This window comes from Paralichthys olivaceus, chromosome 1, assembly GCF_024713975.1.
Source record: "Paralichthys olivaceus isolate ysfri-2021 chromosome 1, ASM2471397v2, whole genome shotgun sequence".
NCBI classification, from domain to species: Eukaryota; Metazoa; Chordata; class Actinopteri; order Pleuronectiformes; family Paralichthyidae; genus Paralichthys; species Paralichthys olivaceus.
In genome coordinates this window covers 17838674-17858580 of record NC_091093.1, presented here as the reverse complement: position 1 = coordinate 17858580, position 19907 = coordinate 17838674, and the positions used below count along the sequence as shown (strand labels likewise).

General features: G+C 42.4%; 1 protein-coding gene and 1 long non-coding RNA gene across 11 annotated transcripts in view; one reads left to right on the top strand and one right to left on the bottom strand.

Annotated features, from left to right (window-relative positions):
* Window positions 1–19907, bottom strand: part of zfhx3b (zinc finger homeobox 3b) — a 324823-nt gene that overhangs the window by 132848 nt on the left and 172068 nt on the right. For 8 of the 10 annotated variants that reach the window (XM_069524024.1, XM_069524002.1, XM_069524010.1 and 5 more), the window contains one exon: window positions 14420–14787. The gene's annotated coding sequence lies outside the window, so the exon portion shown is untranslated. Of the gene's footprint in view, window positions 1–2483; window positions 2948–14419; window positions 14788–19907 lie in introns of those variants that run through there. The other 2 variants (XM_020098829.2, XM_069524049.1) reach the window with 1 other exon arrangement.
* Window positions 284–8412, top strand: LOC138407497 (uncharacterized). Its single transcript, XR_011240927.1, has 2 exons — window positions 284–2266; window positions 5345–8412. It is a non-coding gene; the product is annotated as an uncharacterized lncRNA (long non-coding RNA).

The window sequence follows — 19907 nt, the reverse complement described above, 5'->3', positions numbered from 1 at the left end:
GGGGTTATGAAACATGTTTAAATCATTACAAATAAAAAGAAAAGAAAGAAAATAGCTAAATACGAATCACTGATTAAAAATCTTCAGCACTGACGCCTGTTTCCTCGCTTTCTCCTGAGCTAATCTCCTCCCGTCTGCTCCTCTCCATTCTGAAAGGTAGGGATCTGTTTATCTGACCTCTTCCCCTGATTCCTCCTCGATGGCCCATGGCTATCTGACCCCTCCACCCAGCCCCCTCAACACTCCTACCCTCAGCTCCCCACCCCATTTTCTGCCTCTCTCTCTCTCTCTCTCTCTCTGTCCCTCCCTGCCTGACAACCTTATAACGCTTAATTTTTAACTTTTATTACACCCAATGCATTTTCTTCACTCCTATCTTAAACTAAAGTCATAATCCTACAGATGCTGACAACCATACACCAAGTGCTTTGTGTGGCTCCCACCCTCCAAAACACACACACACACACACACACATACTCACACACACATCAACAACTACCATCACCCCTTTTTCTCCCCAAACACTTGCCAGACCCACTCTCTTCTTCTCATCCTCCCGAGGCTGTTTGCAATTGGGGGGGGGGGGGGGGGTGTCTCTCTTTTCTTTCCTTTTTTATCTCTGCATTCACTCTATGACCCCTGTCCCCCCTGTTTCTTGCTGTCTGACCCCCCTTCCCCCAAAACACACACTCACACAGCTTCTCATCCTTCCTCTCTGCCCCCACATATCCTCTCCTCTCTTGCTCCTTTGCGAAACCTCTTTTTTCCTCCTCATTTTCTTCTCTCATCTGTGTCGAGAAAAATAGTCATGACTGACTTGTTATTCTCCCTTTTTCTTTCTTCTTTTATTAATGTTATAGCTCCAACCCGTCCGAAAAGTCGCTCGCTCTTAAAAAAAAATCCTATTTATAGGGGACTAATGTTTTGCAATTGCACCTAAACATGAAGATAACAGCTGCATCTCGGTTTTTTTCTTTTTCCCCTGCACGATCAGATCTAGTTTTGGCGAGATTGCTAACGTTGCACACAGGCAGAAATAAAAATCAGAAAAAGGCCCATTCAGGTTGCATATGCTCTTTCTGCAAGCCTGCTTTTTGTTTTCCTAGAGATAATGTTTAGTTTAACTTCCGAAATAAAATCCTGCAAATGTTAAGTGCTTACTAAATGCAAGCAGTGACCTATAGGTTTAGTCCGGACATTATACTTCAAGTTTAAGCAAGTAACTTTTGGCATGATAATGTCTGGTGGAGGTCGGACTAACAGGGCAGCGTTTTGTTTTCATTCAGGTCAGCGTTTCTCGGGGAATAAAAAAAAATCTTCTCTAGAAAGTCTGATGCGGCAGCCAAGTATAGTTGGAGGCAGCAGATCCAGAGTGTGTGTGAGTGTGTGTTTTATTCCCTCAGCCACATGTCTGCTGTGAGAGACGCAGCTCACACTCTCTGTCTGCCCGCGTGCAAGGTCCTGCTGACCCGCTCCTGTCACGCAGGAGACCCGGGGATTCGTTTTTCCCCCCTCAACACACCACATCCAACACAACACACACACACATAGACAGACACACACACGCTCGCCAACCCCGCATGCACGCACGCACACACCCGTATACACATGTCGATCGATTTGCATGTGACTTCGCGAGGGTACGACTTAAAATAAGCTTCAAAAAGAGGAAAACATCCGCGAGAAATAAAAGAGAAAAGGTGGACAAAGTGCGGTAAAGGAGTGTAGCTGTAGGGGAACTGAGGCAGGGCGGAGGGACGGCACATTTCACACAGAGACGTATATCGGAGAAGAGCAAAAAAAATGTGTTTATCCACACGAGGATTTTTTTATAACCACGCGACGGTGTGGAAAACCCCCCAGTTTGGACATCGCGAGTGTCAAATCTGTCCAAAAATGAGAAAATCGGGAGATGCCCCGGCTCCTTCTTTGGCCGGACGCGCACGGACCCACAGGCTGGACTTGGAGCTCCTTTCCTGGGCTGCGCTCATGTGGAGCCGCCGCTGCCTCTCTTCGTCCGCTCAACACAGCCCCCCCCCCCTCCTCTCTTCTCTTATCGCCTTGTGTGCCTCAAAACACGTCTCTCGACACCCATGAACCCTCCGCACCTTCTCCCGAGCACCACGAAATGCGCACATTTGTCTCAAAACCGCGTTTTTCCACCACGATCTGCTGGCTTCTTTTTTGGAGAGGATCGCTGCCTTTGCCCGTTTTCTCGTCTTCCATTCATGAGGAGGAGAGAGGACGAACGCTGATGTAAACACAGGTAAAACGATACGAGGAGAAAGAGGAAAACACACCGAGAATAAACCAAAGTACTTGCATGAAATCAAAACTTGTGTTCGCCGGGCAGATTGTCACAATGTAACAATGTAGCCGGCGACAGCAGCAGCAGATAGGGAGAGAGATTCAGACAGGCGAGCAGAGCAGGATCGTGGAGACAGAAGAGGGAAAAAAGAGACAAACGCAAAGTTGAAACTTACAATTTCTCGCTGCCGCTTTGTGATCCTCGCTTTTTAATCCAGTATTGAGATGATTTAGCTAAAGATCCCATCAAGGCAGTCCCCGTTTTGGTCAGTTTGCGCTTAGGGTGGCAAAAGAAAGATCATTGTTGTTGCGGAGTGTAGAGGAGGAAAAAAAAAAGGAGAACCGAAGTACTATTAGTTGTTAAAGGCAATATAAAAATAATTTGGATGCAAAGCAGGCGATGAGTCTTGTGTTAGAGGGAGCGAGGAAGAGGTGAAAGTGAGATCTGATGATTGAAAAGAAAAAACTCTTTGGATCTTTATTCCTGCTAATTAGTTTCCTGCAAAAAAAATGGCTGTGATTAATTCAGTGCGCATGTGCTTCATTACACAGGCACGAAGGGAAGGGCTAATTAGCCGCCTTCTGGATCAATAAGATTCAGCAAAGGAGAGAGCTCGGGAGAGAGAGGGAGGGAGGGAGGGAGGAAGAGCGAGGGAGGGAGGGATGGATAGATACAAGTAAGGGGAGAGGAGAGGAGAAAAAAGAGGAAAGTAATGATCAGGAATTGAAAATATGGAATTAAGAACAGCGGAAAGTAAGAGTTTGATTAGACGGAAGACTGTGAAAGTTAACAGTGGAGCCGGCAGCCGCGCCATGGCGCAGCTCCGGCGCTGCACACACCGCGTCTCCACCGCTCTTTTTACACTTTTAAAACATTTTCACCCCTTTTTCTAATTTTTAAATGAAAGATTAAAAAATGCTTCGACAACTAAAAGTACATAAGCGACCTTGCTTTATTTTATTCTGCTTCTTTCCATCGTAAGTCTGTCATTTTTGCTGCGTAAAAGCGTCACAGGACCGTTCCTATATAGTTAATACGTCTTTTTTTTATACGTTTGAGAAACTTATTGAAATACATAACGTACATGAGTTTCGGCGGCTGCACGGGCTTAAATGGAAACGTGCCACTCGCATGCACGGTCCACTTGTGATGGTGCAAACATCTGTCGCGTTTGTGAACAACTGGAACAAACACTTGTCCAAAAATTAAATCACATTTCCAGGCGATTTCTGCATGTGTGTGTAAATGCAAAAGACGTATATAAGCTACTACTGTAAGAACAACGCAGGCTGCCACGGTGTAACTGCTGCCTGAACTAAAAACACAAACACAGCTTATCTTAGCTGCACCTGAATATGATCTGATAACAATGTATTTGTATCGATAAATATCGATTTTCAGCATTAAGATTAATTCTACTTCCGCAGAGACAGGAGCTGGTATTACACAACCCTGTCCCTCTTTTTAAAATAAAAACTTTAATAAACTTAACGTGATTCAACCTGAACCCAGCATTTAGACACATGCCAGTATATTTTTATGTTTACAATTTATAGAAAATTACAAACTGTCCGATGGTGAAGAGGACAACTTAAATGAATGAGTAATTCCTCAACTCACACATAAGTGTGTATACATGGATTAATTTGAATAAATCTGTGAAGTTAAGACTCATTACCTCATTTCTTAAAAGTCAAATTCAAATTTCTAAACAAAATATGGCAAATAGAAAAGAGTGAGACGGTAAAAACGTTTGTGTCGTTTTCACTGTTACTGTCAGCTCGAAAATATAAGCTAAAATTCACTATAAGGCTAAATAACAATAATGTTACTCGATATAAAATAATCTAATTGTTTTTGCTGATGTGAGGGCACGTGTGGCACAAATGTCTTAATATATGTTTATTGAAATTGAGGAATTCAGAGACAATATACGAGTTGTGCAAAGCAAGTTGAGCTCCTGCTAAAAAAAAATACTTGTTGAAGCCTCATTGTTTTCTATACGGATTGATTTAATTTTTACATGATGTGTCGCGGCTGTGTGGAGATGATTCTAATCCTGAAGCAGCAGAACCAGTGAAAGTTGTAAAGTCTGGCTGTAACATGGAGTGATGATGGGGAAACAGGTTATCGTGACATCTATTACGAAACGAAGTGGGAACACGTTGTCAATACGTGTGGGTTCTGTTAAATAATAAATGTGACAGACCTTGTATTATAAAGCTTCTGGTCAGCTCCGGCCTGTTTTCTTTCAATCTGACATTTATACATTAGAGTTATCCTGGTATTGAGAGAAGAAGCCCTGGTGGTCAACGTCTCATCCCATTTTGATATGTTTCGTGATCAGGAATTTCCAATAGTCTTTATGATCAATGCCAACGATTTGTCTGTGAGGCTCTCTGATTTATTTCCCTTCACAGTCTTTGCGTAAAGCACTTTGCGTCTGTAACTCGTGTCCCCCACGAGTGAAAAGACTGTATTCCAAAAAAAAAAAATCAACCTTAGAGTCTGTCAGTGCTCTTTGTTATGATAATTTTATTGTTGATTCTCTGAGGAAATGGACAATCCCTCACTCTCAGTGCGCACACTTTCTGTGCAAACAGCTCCATATAGAGTCCTGCTCCACTGAATACAAGTAGCAGCTTCCACTGATCACATAGCGTGCCATGTTTATTGAAACAATACGCGTGTGATAGCCTGCGCCTATGTAGCCATATAGTGAATTCCGATGCAGATTTAACAGTGAAATGCCACATCTTCTCGAATCCAAACACTGTCCACACATGTTCCATGACTAAAAGTAAGAGATGAGACATAACTGGGCTAATAAAACGACCGGAGGATTTTCTGTCTCTTCTTTTCAGACGAGTGTTGGACAGAGGTGCATGGCGCAGATAAACCCACTGTCTGTTTTTATTTTCGAACATTGCACGTAAACTGATAACATGAGCAGCCCTCCTTGATGTTGTAGTAGATACAGTAAAGATGGCAGATGGAATATATAGGCTTTATTTTGTTTTGTTTTTTGTTCCAAAGGCCTTTGACTTAAAGGTTGGAAAGGTTATGAAGCACCCATGGGACGCGGCGTTCCTCCAGATCCAATAGCCAACATCCCTTTGAAGAGCCAACAAAAAATCTCAATCCTGATATTGTAGACTTACATGACCAGGACCCAGCTCCCCCACATCCACACCCTCCTCCCCCCTTCTCTCTCCCCCTGCTGCTAAAATATATGGTGTGCTGTAACACGGCATTTCCTCTGCACTTTCCTCCCCTAAGCCGAGGCAGCCACTCATACCTGCTTTTTAAACAATGTCGCATGTTGCTTGTGTAGTAGCATGTCTCTCTCATTGGAAAAAACAACAAGGAGAAAACTGCATGGCCCAGTATAGAGCAGCTCACATTTTTTCTATTGCAGTGCGAGAGGCAGACTGCAGGAATCTCGAGGATTTGCGACGTGTCTGCTCTCACGGGAAGAAGAGATTGTAAAAATGAATAGGTTGAAAATAGCGTGTGAGTGGAGTTAAAGGGGCTACAAGATAATAAAAGAGTCTGGTGTAATTTGGGGGTGGGGGGGTTACAGGAGGCAGCTTTGAGTCGCCTCCAGCCTCATGACGCAAACTTCAGTTTTTACGCAGAGGCCTGATTGACATGACTCAATCAGTGGCCACGTTGAAGAGGGCTAAATCAAAAGGGGAGCAGCCTGCAGACGGACGGAGGCCCGGATGCTTTTAGGGCCTGTGCATCACTGAAAAGGGGTAAAAGGGGGGGGGGGGGGGGGGGGGGTGACAGGGTCTGAAGCTTTTGTGTGAGCAGCATTCATTTGCGCCTCTCTGTGGGAAGGATAACTGTCCACGTGCCAGCCTCAATAGGCATACATCGATGAGTGGCATTGCAAATTCAACACAACCTGTGGCTATGACAGCCCGTGGATGTGACAAAGAAAGGCACAGTGGCTTAAAATGCTAAATGCTCGCTACAGATGTGGGGCACATTCGAGCGCTTGACCATCACAAGTAAAGGAACAAAACGGAGGGCAAAGCTCCACAATCGTCCCTATAGCGGTGATGGGGATTTCTAACACAGCAACTTGTTTTAAAAGAAGTATTTATTTCAATTCATTCAAATGAAATCAAGTCTAAAAATGTGTCTTATTTTATAAACGCATCAGCTGCTGCGAGAGCGCGCGCGCACATGTGGACGCGCGCGTAAAGCATGCACACGCGATCCCAGCAGAAGCACAAAAGGGAAACGGAGGAAATGAGCAGGAGTGAATGTGTGTCAACACAAAAGCTGCTTTATCAAGAAAAGTCATATAAGTTTCTAAAGAGAAAACAACCATTAGATTCCAGAGGGTTTAAGGCGGATTGAGGATGCTCATAGGCTGCGATATTAACCAGGACGGTGTCAGTCATATGTTCAAGCTTTTGTAAACAGATGAAAAAGAGGCATGAGACATTCTTCAGGAAACAGACTGAGTGAGATGTGCTATGAGAATATTTCTACATAGGTGGAGTGGATGCACAAAGTTGGACACTAAGCAAATGGGCTAAATAAATAAAACAATTGAAGGGTTTAAAATATGAAAAATGAAATTATTACTGTTACTTTAGCGATGATTTTAATGAAAATAAACCTTTGAGATGTGATGTGACACGCAGCCTGAAAAGTTGGATCCTCCATCAGTGGCCATGGGCTCATGCAGTCTCAGGGTTGGAGCCCAACTTTCTTATGGAGGCAGAGAGATGACGCTTGTTATGTTAGGGAAAAACAGCCGCCTCATTTTAATTCTAAGAAAATTAGCATTTATTATTTTCATGTTCTTTCAGAGGATTTTGTTTGACGCTCGGCCGGATGAAAGCTTTAGGGCAGCGCAGTTTAACACCACATCAGTGCGCACATGAGAGGCGGCTGTCCGGCTCTCCCTGCGTCTATAGGGTGGATAGGGCAGCGCAGCCAGGTGCAATGGGAGCGCCCTCTTATGTTCAGCCTGACCACTGGGATCAAGCAGCGCATCAACTCCTTTACAGGAGCCAAGCGCCTGCGGACCAGCTGCTCTCTGCAAACGCGCACATTTGCCCGTCACTCCAGCATTATATATTAAACACTGCCTCGCGCGCGCGCGTGTGTGTGTGTGTGATGTAAATCAACGTGGTCAAACAGAGATTTAGACCCGTGCACGGCGGAAATCCTACAGCAGTTCAGATGAGCGTTTTCACCCAATATCAGTCTGGTTATAACAGTGCACACGGTCCAAAAGTGCATGTATATTTTTTTTTAAATAGCCACTGGAGCAAAAATACAACACACATCAAACTTGAACTTGGTCTAATTGGCGCAGCGTCCAGCAGAAATCACAACACAAATCTGCATTCAGAAGAAAATATTATATCATATTTTATTTTCACATGTTAAATTTAAAATTAACCTTTTATTTACAGGCGTTAAAATGTATCTGTGTCATAGGTTCAGCTTCTTTAGATAATGTTTCATTATCTTGCTTAAATAGCATATTACCGGTGATTTACATATTTTAGTAAAGCTTAAATGGATTTTATTTCTTTAACTAAAGTGTTTGCAAATATTCCAATGCTGCATCTTTCTGTGGCCTAGTCGCTGTCATGTGTTTCGTGAATGTGTGTGTGTGTATGTGTGTGCGTGTCTAGTCTTTATGCATCAAATTCCAGTGCAAAGTTTGTAATTGTCATTGCTGCTGTTTTCTTGTATTATAACGTGTATCTGATCATATATTCATCAATCAACTGGCTTTAACTGTAACTGTAATAAACAAAATACCCACACAACAGGAACCTGCCCCTCAGTGCTTTAGAAGACTTCAACTTCATATTATTGGATATTTTATTTAAATATTTTAAAAATCTTTTTTTGTTAAACGCATGTGTGTTGATAGCCTTTGTTGTTTTTGATCTGTGGATGTTTAGTATTTTTTATATTGCAGTAATACCAGGGCCAGTTTCTCCATTTGATTTTGTGACTGTATACAGTGTTTCCTTATTTTCATAAATATATATATTTTGTTCCTTTGTGATCTACATACATATTCTTATAATAAAATATTAATATTAAAACGCTCCTGGACAAAATTGTGTGCATCGTGTTTGTTTTTCCATCTTTTTAACACTGCATCCTGAGATCGAAATATTTTGTGATGATGTTTATGGATCATATGCAAAGATGACATGATATTTAGTGAATGCAGCTGGAGGAGCAGCAGTGAACAGGACCTGAGAGTTTGCAGAATAAAGTGACGAGCGGCCGTCTGGTCAGTGTGCCTCATTTCCATGAGAAACCAGGAGGGATATCAATCCACTCGTCCTGCCACAACTACCTTATTAATGCTCTTATGCATAATTCAAAAACATGTTTTGACGTTTGCATTGAAAGAACAAAAAAACACAAAGTCGTGTTAAAACATAATCATCCCACATCTGATGTCTGCTAATATTTGAAAAATTTCGTAGAACAGCCCCAAAATTATCCGATGTTTTGCTGACTTAACTCGATTTTCCAAATTATTTCATCCTGACCACTGCGATTAAATCGAGTCCAAAAAAAAAGAATCGCACGCAGACACACAGCAGGCATGTGCACGAGAGCACGCGCACGCACACGCACAAATTCCCCACAAATCAGCGAGCGTGACTCTGTCTCTGCTCCATCTGTGTGTGTGTGTGTGTGTGTGTGTGTAAAATGGGTGAGGGAGGGGAGGGGTCCCGCATCATATCTTAAAACCAGATGGAAAATCAAGACAAAATAAACTTCTAGTTTTACTTGTTATATATAACACACACACACAAACACACAACAACAACAAACCCGCATCCGAGCCTCATCACACCCCGTCACCTTCCACTTCCTAAACTAGTCCGTGATATTATGCCCACCTGAATAATCCATTAAAACACCTGATCAAGTTATTAAAATATTTTTTATTTCGTATGTGTATTTTCTTTTATTCGTCCAGTATGTTTCACACAGGTTTTTTATCCCTTGCTGCTATCGTCAGATCTCAATCTCTTACATGTGCACCCACATAAATTCAGAGCTCACGAACACCAACAACATGCTGCAAACGAATGCGCAGAAACCCACAATAAATAGTGATTTAAAAAAAGAGAGAAACAAACAGGCAAAGCTTACAAGTAGCTGGAACGATCGCGATTTATCAGGGTTTGCCTAATGTGTCATTTCTAATAACTGAGATCAATTTGTATGGATAGAAATCAGCTTCTAATATTTCAAGTCGGAGGGTGTATGTATATGTATATTTATATATGGTGACTAATGGAGAAATCCTGCAAGCTGCTGTCACAGGGGGTGAGAGACAGGAGTGAGAGACAGGCGGGACTCGTGGGGTTTTTACGCGCTTTGGAGAGGCGCACTGGAACAGAGGGATCCCAAATCAGATCCATATGACCACTGCAGGCTACACAAACACCAGATAGTGCTGAACCGAACCTAACAGAAGGGAGGAGGAGGACCACCGACCCCCTGCATCTTCACAGAAATTAGAAAATACCACTCCGCTCCATTTGAACTTGAGCACGACACATTTAGATAGAGTAATTTTCCTTTATGTCAAAGGAAACGCCCACCCCTAAAAACAAGAAACACACACACACAGCAGGACGAGATGAGAGATGACAGGTGGAAGCGACACACGCGGCAAATACACATCTAAGATTATCGCCAGGGGTCAAATCCAAGTCCTGCGTCACACACAGCCGCTGGAGTCACAGCACCACCCATCTACTGTGTATTTCCAGGGTCAAACAGGACAGGAATCATTTCAACACACACACACACACACACACACACACACACACACACACACACACACACACACACACACACACACACACACACACACACATTCATGCACTACACTCTGTGGTCTGCTGGACAAATAAGTGAGAAAACACACATGGATAGGATCTTGCAGAATTTTACATATGTAGCGATCGACAACTCATATCACACTATACTCCACAGGAGATGCAGAAACAGCTTCTAGTAGAGAAATAAGCTGAGCTAAAGCCTCTTGTGATCAAACCTCCGGAGCTATGGAAGGGGGCCCCTGGGGGCCAAAAGCCACCTGGAGTTCTATGAAAGTAATTTTAGATATAGCCAAAAGCAAAAGAGGAAGAATTATAGATGCTTAACCCCTATGAGTGCTCCTAAACTTTACCTCTGTGGCAGGTGATCCATATTTGCTGTGCGCGGAGAGTTGAGGAGGGCCAAGGGTTCATGGAGCACTGCCTGTCTATCAATTGGTTTGGCCCCTGTGCCCTGAATACCTCAGCGGAGGTGAACCCCCCGTTGCCTTAAGTGTTTTCCCGAAGCCAATAAAACCAAGTGATTAGTGGAGCTGCTCCGTTTTTTTTAGGTGTTAGCTCGTTAAGGGAGTTAATAGTGAAGGTGTTTACTTTTGCACGACAGACGCTCTACAGGAGGGGTCGGCTGAGACCTCAGCCCAGGAGGTGTGCACCAGTCCATCTATCAACGCTCTGTGTTCCTGTGTTAGGATGTATGCAAGATGCAATACTGAAGTCAGAGATGCTTCATAAACTCCAGTGAAATGATCTGTCTAATTCATGATCTGAGCTTTTACACTTGGATTAAATATCATGTGGCACATTTGGCACAGGGGATGAGGCGTCAGAATGACACCTGCATCCTCACTATACCTGCACACTCAGCTCACATGGCCTGCTCTCCTGCCAGGATCACTTTTGTGTTTTGAATTTCAGCACGTGTGGAACAATCGGCTTACCTCATTCCCGTGGCAGAAATACTACCCTTCACCTATTTTGAAGCACATACCGTACTTTTTGTTGAGCTCAGTCAGTCATCTGGCCGTCTGTCTATTGTGTGTGAGACACAGGAGGGTTTGGTTCTACACAGAGTGAAACATGACGGTGAGGGGCTGGGGTTGTATCTTAACACTTACACTCAACACACTCAAACACGTGTATGTGTGTGTGACTGCTGTCATATTAGAAGAAATTAGGAGCTGTGTAAAACCACTTGCAATGCTGTCAGATATGTGGTTTCTGAATAATTTGTAATGTTGTGCATCTCTACAAGCCTGTGGCGCATCAGCTGAATCTAATCCAGTTAAACAAGTTGTTTTTTCTGCTTATAAGGGCAAAAAGATATCAACATGAAAAATTGGCTTTGAATTCCAAAAGGTCATACCCTCCCTGTGGTCAAATGACAGACAGTGATGTGATATTCTCTCTCATAGCTTAAAGGATAAAATGTGTGCATCGGATCACAGACACACATTAATTCACTTTATGGCAGCTTGTAAATTAATGTGGAATCATCAAGTTGGTATTTTGCTCGTCTGACATGACTGAAATTTGAAATGATTTTATGCATAAATAAGCTTTTTTTTCAGGCTTATTTTAAAATAACAGAATCATAAGCTCTGTAACCGGTGCTGACGGTTTGAGGCTTCCTTAAGTTTTAGCCAATAACACCTAGCAGATTTATGCATCATGTGATTACATTTACAAAAATACATTTTCTGACTGAACGGAAACACAGATTGTTTTCCCACAACACATTGTTTTTTAATTTAAAAGTAATGCAATGCTATATTTTCATCTCTCTTGAGTGCCTGAAGATTGCAGTTTCCTTTCAGAATGCAAACCAAACAGACAATCAGCATTAGCCAAACCCTGAATATCTCTGTAGATGTTTCATCTTCAGATTGTGGTTTGCATGGATGTATTACATTATCTGGCTTGTATTTGTAGATTTGTTGATGTTTGTCGTGTCTTTTTAAAATCCATTTTTTATTCATTCATAGTTAACAGGATATCTTGACTCTGATGAGACACATGACCAGTGGAATAAAAACTGCAATTTTAACTAAAAAGTAGACCATCATTTTCTATGATGAGCAATAAAGTGAACAATATTTTCTCCCAACCAAAATAGTGACATGTTAACTGCAGCTACACATGTAGCATCCTCAGTATTTAAATACACGTCCTTTTAAAGTACAAACTAGAGCACATCAATGCCAGAATTTCTCTTTAAGCCCAAACACAACTTCCTGAGCCACACAATGATAAAGTAGAACTGAGGTGTATTGACTGGGCTCGTGCATTTTAAATATTCACATGAGATATAAAACGCGTAACAAGAATGATAACCTGTGCTTTGTCTGTATTTTCATCTGATGTTTTTGAATATGTGCAAATACGTTTCCTGGGGAAGGAAAAAGGGGGGAGAGACAGAGGACACTCGTTTTAACGTATTCTGTTTAGAATTGTAAATGTATCGCATAGGCCCTGCTGTCCAATTACATATATCTTTCATGTATGAAATCATGCATGTCTTTCTGTCTAAAAAGGGGGAGGGCAGGCACAAAGGGAACAACCCCCCCGAATGCAGCAGAACAGTGTGCAGCCCACATGAAAAATAAGGTCTAGTGTCGGAGCCCTGGAGCCCTGGGCAAGTGCAGCTCCATCAGCTCACAGGCCAGGGAGGGGAGCTGCTTCCCCCCACACTGGAGCCCTCTCCACTCCTGACTCCTGCCGGATTAGCGCCAGTCTACTCTGAGGCAGCTGACCCTTTGGGTCCTAAATCAGACTTTATGGAAAAACACATTTCAAATCACGTCCTTAATTAGCTCCGCAATAATAGATCTAGTTTCTTGTTCTTTCAAGTGTTTTACCCACATAAAAAAAAAAACTTTAAAGATCCAAGAGGAAAAAAAAGATGTTTATTTATTTATTTTGTCTTCCTTCATTCTCATTTTCAAAACAATGACTTGCTGCTGGGTACCAAATTTCACTGACCCAGATTTTGTCAAATTACTTTGAACTTTTCAAAACAGAATTCTTTAGGTCCCTTAACTACTCATCTCAGTGCTGCTGTTTCCACTGTCAACAATATACTCACTTAATGGTATAAACACTTTTTATTTTCAATTAGGCCTGTTTTCATAGCAATGAATAGAGAGAGGAAGTGCTTTGTCATGTCGTAGGTGCAAAGTCTAATCTCTGTAGCCTTATATCAGGCCCTGTTTGATTCTGAGTCTTTGCCTGAGTAAAAACATAAAATCATACACATTCCCTGATCAAGCAGAGTAATTTAATATAGTCCAGACAACCTGGGATCAGGTCTTAATCACTGCATGAGAGTGTGTTGTCGGTCCTCTGCAAAACAACTGGGAAACTGAATCTTAATAAAACTGGGAGAGAGTGAAGCTGAGCCAAATCAATTTCAAAGTCCCTCTGAATGGAAATACTCATTTCACATCCATGTGCTGCGAAGCCCAAAAACCCATGTATGCATGTGCCGAGATTCAGACTCATACTGTAGCTATTCTTATACCAACACATATAAGAATGCACAAATATCATAACACACCTATCTGTAAACACACACACGCACAAATAACATAATATACACCTAGCTGTAAACACACAAATGGCAATGACATTTTATCAGCTAGAAAATCGCTTGTCCTCTTTGTAAACTAAAAACATCATTCACATATTCCATTACTGACAACATTACAACTGTAACAGAAAGCATACAGTAGTGTGTATGTACTATAGAAGTGTCATTTAAATAAATAAAATTCATTTCCCATCCCTGTGTGTGCACATTTACATATGTTGGTCTGTCAGTTTATGTGTACTTTCAGCGTGTGTTTGCATGTCCTCAGATTGTGACAGGTGCAAAAGCTCCTGAGAACGTGCTTGTGTACACGGAGTGTGTGATCCGCCTGGTCAGGCACACCAAGTCACGTCAAATTTCTACCACGTTTGCTCAGGCGCTGGCCAGTCATTGGCTGAATCTGCAAGGGGCAAGTGAAGAACCCACAGCCACCATCTACCAACCAAACAACCTCGACACATTCAGAGCCTCTAATCCGAGAGGAACAAACAGGTGAGCAGAGCATGAAAGCCGAGCATTTATCAGCCAGACATTCCCTTTGCATCAAGTCTGAAGACGAGCAGAGCGAGTGGAGGGACACAAACTAGGGACAAGTTAGCTTCAAAGCCCAGAAGAAGTTAAAGGGCTCAGGGCCGGGACAGCAGGAGCAAGGGGACTTCACAGCCTTACCTGATGGGGTTTTTGGTCTGAGTCGCCACCGCACGGAAGCCTCTCTGACTGCGATTCCTTTTCAAGTGTCCGTTTGAAGTCGGCAGGCAGAAAGGTCACGCCCTCTTGGTCACAGCAGGTTTGTCGAAACGATGGTGGATGGCCAGCGGCTATTGCTAATGTTCAGACTTTAGTCTCTTTTTTTAGACAAAAAAATAATAATACAGGAGAATGTAAAGCTATTGATCTGGTGCCTGGGCACCTGAAGAAGTTTTGGTGATATACTCCTAGAATTCCAGGTATTTCCAGGGTTTTCCAAAGCTATAAGGTTTGGGATTCAGGGACTCCCAGGTCACAAGACAAAAAAAAAATCAGGATGACTCCATCACCTGGAACAAGAAACAGAGAGAGAGAAAAATAGCATTAGAATAATGTTTTGAACAGTTTAGAGAATGACAACAAAGGAAGAGTTCCACTGCAGCCCTGTCAGAGCAGCACCCACGATTTCTGTACCTCATCCCTCAAATCCCAGCAGATAATAAATGTCTTTCAGGAGAAACAAACCAGAGCAGTATGACTTCCATCAAGACCTCCAAATTAATCAGCTGTTTTTAGAGGCAACAAAATTAATCTATAATTATCTGTATGATACGACTGCAGCCTCTCATGATTTCAAGATTACATTCAACTGCAAATGAACTGCTGCAAGTAATTTCTCCTCTCGTACCACTGAAGACTTTTAAAAATTACAAACTTAATTTTCCCTGTAACCAGAACAAGACGTATTCCTGTAATAGCATATATAATTGCCTGCTCTGGTGTGGATCTCCCATATATGACAACAAAGTCTCACAGACAATACATATTTATTCAACTGTCAATTCCAGCACTGAAAAAAAAAAATAAAACATGTAAAAAAAAATATATAAAAAAGATTTTGAATTCCACATGGACCTGGTTTGTGAAGCTGGGTAAATATGCTTGTCATGTGTTCCAATAGTTCCAGAGCGACAGAGATTTAGTTTTGGAATACAGGCGGGAGAGAGCAGACAGCTTGTGATAAGTGAATAGCTCTTTTGAAGCCACTTCCATTTGGAAACACTGTGCGATTATTTTTACCTCTGTGGTTAGACTCGAGTTAAAGCCCATGTTTAATTGTTCCCAGGAGTTCGTATTGTGGTGCTGATAAGGAGCTCGGGGAGCAACATTTAAAACTGCTACAAAAATAACTAGACTCATTGGCCACAGGTCTGATAGAGTGACAACAGAGGATCCATACGGCAGAGAAAGACAAAATAAAACAGGTGAGGAGTGGAAGAGAGACATGGGAGCAGGGGTCTTATGAGGGGTTCGCATCTGAGTAGTTTCTCATGGTCCTAATTTTAATGTGTGCTCAGCTTCACAGAGTCACATCACTTCTGTGAAATATCAATTTAAATAATGATCCTTTTAGGCCGTCTGTGATAAAGCGTATACAGTACATAAGCTGCTAATCAATAAATTATCTTTATGACAGCGTTTTGTCAGCAGTTACGGCAGACAGAAGGCAGCCCTGTTCATATGTCGTCCCTCTTCCTTTCTGTCTCGCTCCGTCCGAGGCCGCGACTTCCCGGTTTGTCAGGGCAACCTGTGGGAGTGTGTGTGCATGTGTGTGCGTGTGTGTCGGATCAATAGCCCACCCACAGCAGAGCCGCGGGCCATCCCTGACCTGAGCTATTGATTAGGCCCGGCTCAGCTGCCAATAGCAATGTGCTGAATGTGACACCAGGCTAAGACAGGAGCTGAGGAAGGGGGATTCTGAATTGCCAGTGGCAGCCCCACAGCACACCGCAGATAAAAGTCAATTCCACTTAACCAAATCACTGACAACTAAATAGTTAGCAGACAGAAGAATGCAGAGTCTCTGATGGCAGCAGCTAGATGGCTTCGGGGATTTCCTAGCCCCCTGACCTGTGTGGGAAAGCACAGCAGGCCATGGGAGAAACGCTGCGACATACGTGGGCCTTTCTGTGCAGGAAGCATGACCTCTGCTTGCCTGACAGTTTGTTTTTGGATTAATATGATCACTTCTCTTTCTGCAAGTTACACCTCTGCCACTGACACATTAGGGTCACGCTCTATCGATGGCTGCATCAAGATCAGTTATCCCAAAACATGATCAGCTTCTCAATAATGATGTTTGATTGATGCTTACTGGCATTTTCACACCACATGTACATATTCATCTGCAAAATAGAACAATTAAATCATTGTTGAGCTATGTGTGTATTATGATCTTTAAGTATAATGGAAAGAATGCAGCTTCCTGTGAATGAGGTGTAGAGTGACATGTTGTATTCATATTTTATTCCTGGAGAAAATCAACTGATTTTAAAGAGCAGCTATTCAAACTGAGGCCTCGCCACTGTGCTTCCTGTAACCGCATGCACAGATGTAATGCAGTCCCACTGAAGTTGTCAGACTCCTTTCGATCCATCTTGTTCCCAGTCATTACCAGTCCATATTAGAGTAGTTTACATGTCACTTTACCGGTCCTTTGCCTCGTGAATGTAATTCTGTGGCCACTGCCTCCTTGTGCATTCAGCACCTATCTATGGCTCCATATCTCTCCCAGTAATTGCTGAGTGACAGAAAGGCAATACTGACCACTTCATTATGGGACAGCCAGACTGACTGGACACTGGCCTCTTGGCTCTGGGGTCAGCGTGGCCAGACTGACCTTATCTGCCCAGGTCGCCAGGGGTCAGCCACCTAGAATTTATAAGGACTTTACTGGAGTTGCCATGGGTGCCATACAGCAAGGTCGCCTGACTCAGGCGGACTGCTTGTATCAGGTATTGATTGCAGTTTGTCTACTTCAGTTGAGGCTGGACTAATCTCCTAACAGGGTCTCAGGGGCAAAGGCTTCAGTGTAAAGTTAAGTGTTGGAAGCAACAAGAGCGGTGGTGGGGGCGAGTGAATACTAGTGCCCGTACGCACGACACAACAAGGGATGGGTGGCTTTAAAACAACATGAGTAAAAACAGTGAGCTGTATGAAGAAGACTGAAACTATTTCTGCTGCTCAAACCTGGAGAAAGAGCTTCTATTCTGCAGGATGCGCTCGGTGAATGAAACTCTGTGCATGACAATTTTATTGAGTAATGAAATCTTGCTTATAAAGAGACAGACAGGATACCAATCATCTCTCTGCATGAATGCTACGTGCACTATTACTCGTGTTGCTTTAAATTGTTTGGTTTTCTGTTGGCGAAGTTAAAGTAAGAAGGCAGTGATCAGTATTTGTTCCAATCATCACATTGCTCCCAAGAAAGTGTGTTAGTCCAGACACAAAAACAATTATCTATGAGTCTTTCTGTCAACCACCTTTAGCTAAAACTGATGGATGAGATATGTGCATTTGTTAGTCTGCAACTAGATGTGAATTTGTGTGTGTGTGTGTGTGAGTGTGTGTTTGTGTGTGTGTGTGTTTGTGTGTGCATCTGCACCATCTTGTGCCTGTGTGAGACCCTTTATGTACATACTAAAGCATCCCTGATGCTTGTTAGATCTTGTCTCTCGGCAGCTGCTTGGCACCGTTCATATTAAATCACAATAATGGCAGATGAGCTCTCGCACTGGAGAGACAAGCATCTATTTGAAACTGCACTTTATTACACTTTGTTCCTTTTAATCAAAAAAACTACGCGAAAAGATAACCCGGTTTTAAAAATCCCAGATAAACAGCAACGATTGCATCTTTAAATAATAGATGATCCCCTGCCTCTTACAGACGGGAATATAACTGAAAATAATTGAAGACAACAATGTCCTATAAGAGCACCACTCGAGCAGTGCTGATTCAGAATCCCTCATAACTTCAAACATTCAGTCATAAAGTATGGATAATCCGCAAAAGAGAGGCATGAGTCTGTTTACAATTTCCTTCTAATTAAGGCTACAGGATGGGGTCTACCTTTGTTAAAGTTGATGTGTGTTTGTTAGACTTCCCGAGAAACTGTACCACCGGCAAATTAGGGGTGGAATACAAAACGAAACAAACAATAACACTCTAATATGATCTGCAGTCAAGGAATAAATATTTCACAATCTGTCTACATTTGACATATTTTCAGTTGAGAACAAAGGATTTCTCAACAACAAATTGCCCAAACTTGGCCTTGAGACAATAACCTCTTCTGACCTGCATTAATTCACAAAGTGATGATGGTGACTTTTGCTTGACGACTGTATATGTAATACACACAACTGTTTGGAATTTTTTTACTTCTTCTTCCCAAAAAAGAGATTTTGTGTTCCCATCTATGGAAGAGAAACAGATCAAAACAGACAAAGAAGTTGAAATCTAGCACAAATCAGGATTGTGTGGCATGTTTAAAACAATAAATGTTTTAAACCTAATTATACCTTATACCCATAGGTGCCTGACACTGATCAGCCTCTACGTGGAGCCTCTGTGAATGGCTGGTTTTAAAACCACGCTGACATCCTTTGGACGATGATACACAAAAGCACTTTACTGTATAAGGCCCTTGGGAGGGGCTGAACTAAAAGAGTATGGAAAATCAGGTAAGCACCGTGCTGATGAAGATGATGTTTTCCCATTTCCCCACTGTGAGCCAGGCCGGCAGTGTGCTGTGTGTCTAAGAGGGATAAGGTAGTGCTTGATGATTAATCACTGGACATAATAAAGCTTCTCACCATGAGCGCACAGTCCAGCTGATTCGATGCTATGATTGGAGCCGATTAGAAAAGAGAAATAATCATTCCTTACAGTGCGTTCATAGTGCACTCTAATGATATCTTCTGATTGGACCTCGCCGAGGAGATAATAAGGGCCGTCTTCAGAATGGACTCCAAGATTATTTCTTTAACTTCATGAAATGGGGCCACGGGCCTGGATGCTGCAGATTTGAGGATTAAGATAAGCTGACCTTTCACATTATGACGCCATGTATAAAAGATGAAGTTTACAGTCCCCTCATCACATTAGACCTTATCAATGGATAGAGCCTCTGTGAAACTCCTTTGAACATCACAATAGTGTTTCAGGCTGGTATACAACAGGCCTCGACGCCCCGCTGCGGGATTATGTGCATGCATGTGTGTGTGTGTGGAAAGGGGTGTGGTGTGGACATGCACGCTTGCTTGTTTGGACAAGGTTAAAGTATTAATCTAGAGTAAAAACTTTGTCTCCTTTTCATGGTCATGTGAGACAAAAATTTAAAAATACAACTCAAGTATTTAACGTCTCATTTTTACCGTTGTGGCTCGTTACATTAAACAGATTTGAAGGCAACAGATTATTAGAACAGTACCAGCATCCAATAAGTGGATATTAAACATTTGATATTTCACACAGTGCTGTCAGGCTCAGAATGCCCATTTTAACTCCTCGTGCTGTTGGGACAGGTCGCTCTGCCCTGCTACTGAGACATTCAAGAGGAGAACAGCAGAAAAAAACATTTTTCACTCTCACAGACCTCCAAAATGTCATCGTCTGGTGTTGA